At 42.2% G+C, this 12364-nt stretch overlaps 1 protein-coding gene across 5 annotated transcripts in view; it reads left to right on the top strand.

The window, feature by feature from the left end:
* MCCC2 (methylcrotonyl-CoA carboxylase subunit 2) overlaps positions 1–12364 on the top strand; it is a 78979-nt gene that overhangs the window by 22043 nt on the left and 44572 nt on the right. The gene's annotated exons all lie outside the window — the stretch shown is intronic.

The raw sequence follows: 12364 nt of genomic DNA, 5'->3' as shown, positions 1-12364 counted from the left end.
ACTTTTGCACACAGAGTCCTTCTATTACCTAATTCTTACTATGATCTTTTTTTTTAAAGATTTTATTTATTTGAGAGAGAGAGAGCACATGAGAGGGGGGAGGGTCGGAGGGAGAAGCAGACTCCCTGCTGAAGAGGGAGCCTGATGCGGGACTCAGTCGTCGGACTCCAGAATCATAACCTGAGCCGAAGGTTAAGGTTAACCAACTGAGCTAGCCCGGCACTCTATGATCTTTTGTTTTATAGGGGAAGCCAGCCCATTTAATCTGGTATTATAATTTGTATAGTTGTACTAACCTTGTATTAGTTGTATTAGTTTCCTAGGGCTACTGTAACAAATTACCACAAACTGGAGGGCTAAAAATAACAGAAATTTATTCTCTCAAGTTCTGGAGGCTAGAAGTCTGAAATCGAGGTAGCAACTGCGCCAGGCTCTCTCAAAAGGCTTTAAGGCAGACTCTGTTCCTTGCCTCTGCAAGCTTCTCATGGCTCCAGGTGCTCATTTGGTTTGTGGTTCTGTGACTCTGATCTCTGCCTTGTCAGCCTTCTCCCCTGTGTGTCTGTGTCTTTTCTTCTCTCTCTCACAAGGACACTTGTCATTGGATTTCGGGCCTGCCCATATAATCCAGAATGATCTTATCTGAAGATCCTTACTTTCATTACATCTGCAGAGACTTTTTTTCCAAATAATGTCATAATCAAAGGTTCTAGGGATTCAGGTGTGGGCATATTTTGGGGGGGGCCTTCATTCAACCCACTATAGACCTGTCACCTTGCATGCTTATTTTGTTGTTGTTGTTAAACTTTTTTTTTTTTAAGATTTTTTTATTTATTTGATAGAGACACAGCGAGAGAGGGAACACAAGCAGGGGGAGTAGGAGAGGAAGAAGCAGGCTTCCCACTGAGTGGGGAGCCTGATGGCGGGGCTCGATCCCAGGACCCTGGGATCATGACCTGAGCCGAAGGCAGATGCTTAACGACTGAGCCACCCAGGCACCCCTGTTGTTGTTAAACTTTATTTATTTTTTATTTTTTAAAGATTTTATTTATTTATTTGACAGAGAGAGACACAGCGAGAGAGGGAACACAAGCAGGGGGAGTGGGAGAGGGAGAAACAGGCTTCCCACCGAGCAGGGAGCCCGATGTGGGGCTAGATCCCAGGACCCTGGGATCATGACCTGAGCTGAAGGCAGACGCTTAACGACTGAGCCACCCAGGCACCCCTTGCATGCTTATTCTTTGCCCTTTCTTTCTGTTCGTGTAGCTTTTAACAATCAACATGTAACAAATATTTATGGAGGACCTACTGTAAACCAAGCACTGTATTGGTAAATAAAACGAGGTAGGGTCTCTGCTCCGGTGGAACCTAAAGCTTAAAGTGCTTTAAAAAACAGGTCTTTTTAAAATTAAAAGTGTCCATATTTTTGAATAAGTACCTGCCTGTGATTAAAAAAAAAAATCTAAAATGTCTGAAGGGCATTTGAATGCTTTCCCTTTTCTTATTTTATTTTTGTTTCTTAAAAGTTTTAACATCAATATTTCTTTAACTTAGCCACTTCTTTTAGCATATCTGTTTTCCATTTCACTCCAGTAGGAAGTTTAGGGGAAAGGTTAACCTTCCTCTATTCTTATGAATCTCTTGGAATTGGAGAAAAATTTCTAACTGCTATTGTGTACCAGTCTCCACAGGGCCTATTCTGATCTTTTCCCCAGTAAGTGAACTCTAAACCCCACATCTGCACTGAAGCTGTTGCTTCATACTTCACTGAAGAAATCAGGCTGTTTGTGAGCACTGTTGTACGAAACACACTGCGACTTCGCCTTCTTTTATCCCAGAACAACTGTCCCTCTTCCTCTCCAAAGCTAAACTTGCCGTTTATAATCCTCACGCCAACCCCTCCTTTGTGCCTCATCATCTATCCCTTTTCTGTCTCTTACTGTAATATTTTCTCATCTACTTTTTTTTTTTCTCACAGCCAATAACCATGTTGACTTCTGTTTTTAAAGGAAAAAGAAAAAGCACCAAAAGCAATGGCAAAAGAAAAGGACCTTTTCTAGCTTCTCCTGTTCCCTGAAGCTTCTCTCCTTCCCCTGATCAGACTCCTTAAGAACTGGCTCAGGACCTCCGTTCCCGACTGCTCACTCTCCATTAAACCCCCTGCACTCGGAGGTCCCGCTAGCCTCTGAGAGACCAGATTCTCACTCTCTACGACCCCTTGGTCTTATCATTTGTTCCCTTCCCTGAAATCCTCTTTAGGCTTCTTGCCTCTGGGTTTTCCTTGTTCCCCCACTCCCTCCATGTAATCCTCCCAACCCCACCCAGGAACTTGTCTTTAATGGTTTCATAAACGCTCATAACATACCTTTCATATCCATGATCTTTCCTGACCTCCCGCTGCACCTCTGCTTACCCTTGGGTGTTCTGCCGTCTGCGTGGATTTCCCATTAGTACTTACAGGCTCAAATTGGTCATCTTTCCTAGGAAGACTTCCCAGAATCCCTTCCTGGAAGTAACCTTTTCCTCCCGACTTCCATAATTTTTTTTATTATTTTTTAAAGATTTTATTTATTTATTTGACAGAGAGAGACACAGAGAGAGGGAACACAAGCAGGGGGAGTGGGAGAGGGAGAAGCAGGCTTCCCGCTGAGCCAGGAGCCCGATGCGGGGCTCGATCCCAGGACTTTGGGATCATGACCTGAGCCGAAGGCAGACACTTAACGACTGAGCCACCCAGGCCCCCCAATTCCCATAATTTTTAAGCTATACCTTAGTAATGGTGTTTATTCCTTTTATCTAGGTATATCCTGACTAATTTCCCTCACTAGACTTTAAGCCACTTGAGATTAGAGACAGTATCAGATTAATGTTTATATCCTCATACATTTCCCTGAGAAGGTACTTACCTCAATATTTATTAAAAAAGTGAAATTCTTTGTAACTATTTAAGTGATATCTGACATACTGAGTACTGGTTCTTAAATTTTAATGTATGCTTTATTATTTACTTAAAACTTTGGCTTAGATGGACTGATGAAAACAAGTTTTTATACTTTATTTTCATTTTTTAAGTTTTTGTTTATATACTTTATTATTATAAAGCAATCACTTGTAACTCTGTTATGTGTGCATTTTGGGTTTTTTTGTTTTTTTGTTTGTTTGTTTTGGAAAAGCACTTGTTAGCATTTAATGACCCGCCCTCCATTTGGCTTCAAGCTACTAGGACACACACCCTTAATCTTCTCCTCAGCTCTTCTACTGAAGAATTTGGCCTTCATGATGACTGTCTGGAAGAAATGCTTTTCCTAAAACTCTGCAGTAGCCTGATCGCACCACATCAGTGATAGGAGCAGCTCCATTCTTGTATTTGGCGGCATTTCCCTGTGTCTGCTCACTGATAAAGGCCCACAGCTTATCAAGGTTGACAGTTGGGCAGAAGCTCTGGTTCCTCTTTAAGTGGTAATGTCTCATACCAACTGCTCTGGAGTAACCTGGGTGATATGTGTCTCAGTTGTTCCTGTGGTGACACGTGCCACCAGCATGACCCCGGCCTCCTGAATGTTTGCCAGTGTAGCTGTGGCCCACAGCTCACATGTCCCCGAAGTCTCTGGGTCTTCCTCAGTCCCGATGGCATGTCGACAGCCCAGACAAAAGAGGGAGGCCCGTTATGTGTACATTTTGATAGGGAGCACTAGCTTCCTTACTCCTTCAGTTCCTGCTTTCTTCCCTAAGGTTGTTCTTTAGTTAATGTTACTAACCTTGCACACTGTAAATCCACTTATCCACTTTTTTCTAAGATACATGTCTCTTGACAGTCATATCTCTGTTGTTTCCTATATCTTTGCAGTGGTAAAAATGTGGACAGCTTCCTACAGACCTAGAAGGTTTAAAATTTTGTTTTTGCTCTCAAGGAGAAAAGACAGTTACATGAGGTACCTGCCTCTGTACTCTCTTCTGTTTTATCTTTCCTTCCTTTCTGGTGTGCTTTAGGACCTGTGTTTTGTTTATGACTTTTAAAGACTAGGCATACTGGTGTCCAGTGGTCTTGCTTAGTTTCATGTCCTGAGGATACCTTTCTTGGGCTTTCTGCAAATCCATGCCTGATGTCTTGATGATCTTGGGAACACGCTTCTTTTATTTTCTGGATTCTGGCTCCATGTTGCTGGTTTTTGAAATGGGAGACTTCTAATTCTCTTCAGAGGTGGGACCTTTGTCTTCTTTAGGTCTCCCATCACCATTAATTTTTAAAATTAGTGGTGGCCTGACCAGGGAAATCCAGATCAAAACCTCAATGAGATTAAAAAAAAAAAAAGAAAAAGAAAAAAAAAAAACCTCAATGAGATACCACCTCACACCAGTCAGAATGGCTAAAATTAACAAGTCAGGAAACGACAGATGTTGGCGGGGATGCGGAGAAAGGCGAACCCTCCTACACTGTTGGTGGGAATGCAAGCTGGTGCAGCCACTCTGGAAAACGGTATGGGGGTTCCTCAAACAGTTGAAAATAGAGCTACCCTATGGCCCAGCAATTGCACTAATGGGTAAATGCCCCAAAGATACAAATGTAGTGATCCAAAGGGGTACATGCACCCCGATGTTTATAGCAGCAATGTCCACAATAGCCAAACTATGGAAAGAGCCAGGATGTCCATCGACAGATGAATGGATAAAGAAGATGTGGTGTGTATACACACACACACAGGAATATTATGCAGCCATCAAAAGGAATGAAATCTTGCCATTTGCAACGATGTGGATGGAACTGGAGGGTATTATGCTGAGCGAAATAAGTCAATCAGAGAAAGACATATATCATATAACCTCACTGATATGAGGAATTCTTAATCTCAGGAAACAAACTGAGGGTTGCTGGAATGGTGGGGGGTGGGAGGGAGGGGTGGCTGGGTGATAGACATTGGGGAGGGTATGTGCTATGGTGAGCCCTGTGAAGTGTGCAAGACTGTTGAATCACAGATCTGTACCTCTGAAACAAATAATACATTATACGTTAAAAAAAAGAAAAAAGAAGAAGATAGCAGGAGGGAAAAATGAAGGTGGGGAAGCCAGAGGGGGAGACGAACCATGAGAGACTGTGGACTCTGAGAAACAAACTGAGGGTAGGGGGGTAGGGGGATGGGTTAGCCTGGTGATGGGGATTAAAGAGGGCACATTCTGCGTGGAGCACTGGGTGTTATGCACAAACAATGAATCATGGAACACTACATCAAAAACTAATGATGTAATGTATGGTGATTAACATAACATAATAAAATTATAAAAATAAAATTAGTGGTGGCCTGGTCTAGATGGATCTTTGCTCTGCTGCATCACCTCTTGTCCTGTTTGACGGTAATCCTTTAGTGCACCAGGAAGAGTGTTTCCGCTGTGACTAACAGTGCATTTCCTCTGAAATAGGCATTATTCATCCAGCTGTGTGGAGGTTCAGCGCCTTGGGCCTCTCCTTTGAGTTTTCTTTGCATCTCTGCCTGTTCTTCTTTTTGGTGAGGTACTTAAAATTATTTCAGGTGTCCTTGCTTTCTTCTTTCCTTCTCTCCCCTCACTCCCCCCCTCTTGGTTTAGCTCATTATTTTTGAAATTTATTTTCTTTGCTTCAGATCATGTGAATTGTTTTGAGGGGCTTAGTTAGGACAGGTACTGCATATCACTTTTTTTTTTTTTGAAGACTTAATTATTTTAGAGTGAGCGTGCAGGGGCAAGGGGCAGAGGGAGAGAGAGAGAGAGAGAAACTCAAGCAGACTCTGCTGAGTATGGAGCTCGAAATGGGGCTCAATCTCACCACCCTGAGATTATACCTAAGCTGAGATCGCGAGTTGGATGCTCAACTGACTGTGCCACCCAGGCACCCCTATTTTTTTTGGTGTGTTTGTGTGCAAAAAGAGTGGTTTTATTAAAGCATGGGGACAGGACCCGTGGGCAGAAAGAGCTGCTCATTATTTTTAAATACACTTCAACCTGTCTATGAAGTCAGATAAGGCCTGGGGGAGATGAAAACACTCTGATGGCTTTGAGGCTGATAAAAAGATTGAGGAAGAAACAGGGCATTCTGGGTAAGGTGAATGTTTTGTTTTCTCTGCACATTTCAGCCTATTTAGCACAGATAAGCATGAGTACTCCAGAATCAGTGGTGTGATGAGTCAGTATAATTGATAATGTTCTTAAATTTTGGACAGCTATTGAATTGATGTGTGTATTTTGTGGCTTTTATTTTTTAATGGAGGCTCTATAGGTAGAGGAAGGAAACAGTGATACAGACAATATTTGCTTTCCACATTTACTTTTTTTAAAAAAAGATTTTATTTATTAGAGAGAGCAGGAGTGGGGGAGGGGAAGAGGGAGAGGGAGAAGCAGACTCCCCATTGAGCACAGCGCCTGATGTGGGGCTCAATCTCAGGACCCTGGGATTATGATCAGAGCCAAAGGTAAGACGCTCAACCAGCTGAGCCACCCAGGCGCCCCCTACTTTTTTTTAAGATTTATTTATTTATTTTAGAGAGAGAGGGTGAGCGAGTGGGGGGAGGGGCAGAGGGGAAGAGAGAGAAAGGGACTCAATCAGACTCCCCACTAAGTGCCAAGCCCAGTGCGGGGCTCCATCTCACGACTCTGAGATCATGACCTGAGGTGAAATCAAGAGTCGATGCTTAACCAACTGAGCCACCCAGGTGCCCCTAAAAACATACTATACAAATTTTTTTTTAAAGATTTTATTTATTTTTTTGACAGAGCACAAGCAAGGGGAGTGCAGGGGAGAGGGAGAAGCAGGCTCCCTGCCGGGTGTGGGGCTCCATCCCAGGACCCTGAGATCATGACGTGAGCTGGAGGCAGATGCTTAACCGACTGAGCCACTCAGGCGCCCATGCTATATAAATTTTTTAAAAAGATTTTATTTATTTACTTGAGACAGGGCAAGCAAGTGAGAGAGAGCAAGGGGTGGGGGGCAGAGGGAGAGGGAGAAGCAGACTCTCTGCTGAGCAGGGAGCCTGGTATGGGGCTCGATCCCAGGACCCCATTATCCTGACCTTAGTTGAAAGGCAGACACTTAACCCACTGAGCCACCTAGGTGCCCCAAAACATACTATATTTTTAATGGCTTTTCCATCAAGCAACTGAAACTTTGCCCACCCTCCAAGTTATATTACCTTTATCACAGTGTGCCTTTGAATTGGATAGTCTAGTGCAATTTTTCAGTGGAAGGATGGAGGTCAAGAGTTCACACAGCTTTTCAGAATTAGCTTTAAAACCTCTTGACTCTCTCTCAGAGACCCTTTCTGTAGGGCAGGCTGCTGACCTACAATACGTAATTTGGTTTTGGTGCAATGAGAGCCAGTCTCTGTTCAGGCAGGACCTAGAGGGTAATGAAATTTTGTCTAAAGTTTTCACAGACTCTTAACTCTGTTTTGTAGCATCTCATTTTCTTTTACTCAAAATTTCTGCTTGTGCCTTCTGTGGCAGTGATGGCAAGCAGTGTAATGGTCAGTTACACATTATTCTTTGCCGTCTTGCTGCTTTTTTGGTTATGATTTAAGTCTTGAATCACCATGGACCTCCTCACCCTGATGGAATTTGGAAGTTTTTGGGTTCGTCAGCCAAGAAAGAATTCTGGAGACTTTTTGGTATAAAAAGGTGATTTTTAAAAATTTTTTAAATTATTTTTATTTTTATTTTTTTATTAATTTTATTTTATGTTCTGTTAATCACCATACATTACATCATTAGTTTTGGATGTAGTGTTCCATGATTCATTGTTTGTGCTTAACACCCAGTGCTCCATGCAGAACGTGCCCTCTTTAATACCCATCACCAGGCTAACCCATCCCCCCACCCCTCTCCCCTCTAGAACCCTCAGTTTGTTGCTCAAGAGTCCACAGTCTCTCATGGTTCGTCTCCCCCTCTGATTTCCACCCCCTTCATTTTTCCCTTCCTGCTATCTTCTTCTTCTTCTTTTTTTTTTTTTTTTATTTAATGTTTTTTTTTTTTTTAAGGGTCAGGGTTATTCATTTGTCTTGCACAATTCACAGCGCTCACCATAGCACATACCCTCCCCACTGTCTATCACCCAGCCACCCCATCCCTCCCACCACCCACCACTCCAGCAACCCTCAGTTTGTTTCCTGAGATTAAGAGTCTCTTATGGTTTGTCTCCCTCTCTGGCTTTGTCTTGTTTCATTAAAAAGGTGGTTTTATGAAAGCACGGGACAGGACCCGTGGGCAAAAAGAGCTGCACTGGGATTGGGAGGACTGACTGATTATATACTTTTTAATTAGTAGGGTTTAAGGATAGTGTGAGTCTCTAAGGAATTGGGAAGCAAGGCTTTCAGCACCTTGAGGGCTAGCTGCTACTAAGATAAGGTTCCTTGTAGTCTTTAATAAACACAAACATTAAGGCACTGAGGCGGCCACGAGTTCCTAGAGGAAGGTCACACTCTGCATGTCTCACGTATCTCTCAGTGGGCTGCAAGCTGTAAGGAGATTTAATTTAAGCTACGTTTCTCTTGCCTTTGTTTCCCTTATCAACCCTGTAAGTGGGATCTCTTGGTTTGTCGGTGTCACAGGAAGCCCTCCTCATGGATGACTGGGTGGACTCTAGCCTCTCAGTGGAGTTCTTGGGAGTTCTTCGTTCTGATGCCGATGAGAGTCACTGTCCCGTCTCCCCTGATTTGGTGCCCTTGTTGGGCCTCAGTGCAGGCCAAATCTGTACCCTGAGTGCGTGCAGAACAGTTCATGCTCCTGCATCTTACTTATGTCCTTTTAGTGTCCTCTTAGTAGAGAAAGCAGAATTTTCTCTCTGGGGTTCCATATCACTTGTCTAGCTTGGCCCAATGTAAGATCTTTGTTGTACCATAGACGAATGCTTGGAGACATGGAAGGTCGTTGGAGGTGTTCGGCCCAGGGGTTCCTGTGCTTTGTGATAAGAAGGAGCAGACACAGTGGCAGGGCTCTTGTTGGTGCATATTCACCTTGTTTTGTGAGTGAATGCATGGCTTAGAAGTAAATGATGAAACAAACTGAGGGTTGCTGGAGTGGTGGGGGATGGGAGGGATGGGGTGGCTGGGTGATAGACATTGGGGAGGGTATGTGCTATGGTGAGCGCTGTGAATTGTGTAAGACTCATGAATCACAGACCTGTACCTCTGAAACAAATAATAAATTATATGTTAAAAAAGAAGAAGAAGATAGCAGGAAGAGACGAATGAAGGGGGAAAATCAGAGGGGGAAACGAACCATGAAAGACTGTGGACTCTGAGAAACAAACTGAGGGTTCTAGAGGGGAGGGGGTGGAGGGATGGGTTAGCCCGGTGATGGGTATTAAAGAGGCCACGTACTGCATGGAGCACTGGGTGTTATACACAAACAATGAATCATGGAGCACTACATCAGAAACTAATGATGTAATGTATGGTGATTAACATAATAATGAAAAAAAAGTAAATGATGAGAAGAGATTTTGTGACAGTAGTGACTCCACTAATCTCTGTTCTTTTATTTCATTTTTCTATTCGTTTTCTATTTTATTTCATTTTTCTATTCTATTTCTATTCTATTATCAGAATTTGCTTTAGAGATATTGTTTAGTGTCTGTGAGGTACTTGTGACTAGAATAGCCTGTTTCTTCTTGATGAAAAGCTGAGAAGTTTGAATCTTATATACTTAATAATTCCAGCTCTTGTTTCTTAAATTTTATAACAGCCTTATTAAGATACAATTCACATACCATACAGTGTACCCATTTGATATGTACAGTTCAGTGGTTTTTAGGATGTTCAGAGTTTAGTCAGTCTTAGACCATTTTCATCGCTCCAAAAGGAAATGCCATATCCATTGACATTTACTCTCCGTTTCTATCCAATCTCTCCAGCCCCTGGCACCACTCATCTACTTTCTATCTCTATGGATTTGCCTATGACACATTTCATTTGAAAGGGATCATATAATAAGTGGTTTCTTTCATTTAGCATGATGGTTTCAAGGTTTACCCGTGTCTTTTGGTTTTTCATTACTGTCTGGGATGGTACAGAATTCTCTTTATGGTCTATCTCCCACCTCTGGAATAGAAGAATGGTTTATAGACAGATAGGTTGCAGACCAGCAACAACAGAGTACTCCAAAACATAGGTTGTCCCAAGGCTTCAGATGTGCCTCCATTGCAGTTACTTAAGGTAGATGGTTTTTGATCTCTGTATTAGTTATTAGCTGCAGAAGAAATTAACCCCAAACTTGGTAGTTTAAAGCACCATTTATTACCCCGCAGTGTCTGTGGGTCAGGACTCAGATCCAGCTGAGCTGGATCCCCCAGTGCTGAGGTCAGGTGGCTACAGTCCTCTCTAGGCTGGACTGGAAAGGATCTGCCCCAGCTTGCTCATGTGGTCGTGGCATGATTCAGTTCTCTGCAGGCCTCACTTACTTCCTTGGGAGCTGTTGGCAGGAAGCATCTCTAGGTTCCTTCCCAAGTGGGCAGCTGTAGAGAGGAAGTCTCCACATGTTAGCTGGCTGCATCAGAGTGAACAAGCAAATGGGCAAGAGAGGGGGCTGGCGGGGGTGGGGGGAGGGGAAGACATGGTCTCTCAGAACTGGATCACAAGAGTGACACTTGGTGTTAGAAGCATGTTACCAGATCCACCACACAATAAGGGGATGGGATTATACAGGACGTGAATCACAAGAGTCCGGAGTCATCGGGGGCCACTCAGTTCATGTGAGAGAAATGGATTGTCGATTACCTTGGTTTTGGAAGTACTGTGGGGAAAAAAAAACACACACATATCTGAAGTGCCGTTAGGAATATGGTAAAATTCCCTGGTGTAGATGCACTAATAATTTGTTTGCTATTCACTTGTAAAACTTTTCTACTAAATTGGTAGGTGTTTTCTCCCCCTGAGATGGCATGATGGCATTCAGCTTCATTACCCTCATTTTTGTCTTCCTGCCTTTCGATTCCGGAATTCTTCTTTCTTTGTCCCCCGCTCACCTCACCTCCCATCCTTGGTCTCTAAATATTTGCTGTTTTTTTTCTTTTTCTTTCAATTCGCTGTCATGGAACCCTGCTATGCCTGTTTAGTTCTATAGGTCTTACTTTTGAAATTTGTGCCTTTTTAGATTTTTATTTCACTGTGACTCTTCTCTACTTCCTTGCCAATTTTTTTTTTTTTTTTTTGGTACTGAACTAGTTTGAGCTGTATCTGCTGTTCTTGTACACAGAACAGGTTGGTAAGTTGAAATCATGTCCTTTATTCCTAAAGCCTTAAAGAAAATGCCCATAAAATATTTCAAACATGCAGAAAGTACAGAGAATAGTGCAGTAACAATGGAACACTCATGGACCCTCCACTTGGATTTATAAAGTCTTAGCATTTCATTTGTTTCTTTCCCTCAGATTTTTAAAGAGCTTATTTATTCACAATTCATTTATCCATTCAAAATGCGGTGTTGATGGATATTTTGATTATTTGCATATCTTCACTATTGTGAACACTGTTACAATGAATGTTTCCTGTCCTCCTTCCCTTGTACAAGAGTTTTTCTAGCCATAGATATTTTGAAAATAAACTTCTGGGTGATTGATAAGCAAAAACAATACGTGATAAACACTTTTGTAAGATGTTGACAGTGAAATGTTGCAGCCATTTTTAATAACACGTGAAATAGGGAAAAATGCTTTTTGTGACGGCCACTTAGATGGGAAAATGTTAACTCACGCTGCCTTGCATCTTTGGATGAATACTAGTATAGCATTTTTATTTCAGAATGGGAATTTGTATGACTCTAAGGAAACTGATGGGATATTGGAATTAGTAGCAAAAAGTGCCTTCGTGTGATAACTTAAGAAAATGTCCATTACATGTTTTTCTTGTTTTACTCTGATATTATTTATTCCTACCTAGGGGTAATCAGCCAGACCCATATTCATTATTCTTTATGTCTTACTAATCTCTAGGCGGGAGTTTTTTTTTTTTTTTTTTAAAGTAGGGAAAATAGCACTGTGGACTCTAAACGTATGCATCACCCCGGTTCCACACAGTTGACTTGCTTTTGAACACGATTTTCAACTGCGATGCTAACATTAGTTTTATATTTAGAACATACCATATTCAGGATAACAGAGTATTAACACTCATTTGGAGAATTATTTCAGCATTCCCATGAGGTAAGTGGCAGTTGTTGACCTGTGGGTGGATTGTGGAGTTTCTTCTCCATTAGTCGATCAGGCTAATGTTCTAAATGGCCAGTCTTCTCTCCAACAGGGAGAATGTCCATAAATTTTGTAAAAATGTGACCTAAGCCCTTCAAAAGGCTTTGATAGATGTAGTTAAGGAACAATTCCAAACACTTAGAGGACCTTTTTTTTTTTTTA

The sequence above is a fragment of the Callorhinus ursinus genome, unplaced genomic scaffold (genome assembly GCF_003265705.2).
Source record: "Callorhinus ursinus isolate GAN/ISIS: 27379988/994484 unplaced genomic scaffold, GSC_fseal_2.0 scaffold23, whole genome shotgun sequence".
Taxonomy (NCBI): domain Eukaryota; kingdom Metazoa; phylum Chordata; class Mammalia; order Carnivora; family Otariidae; genus Callorhinus; species Callorhinus ursinus.
The sequence above is the reverse complement of the archived record's forward strand: the minus strand, read 5'-3'. Positions and strand labels throughout refer to the sequence as shown.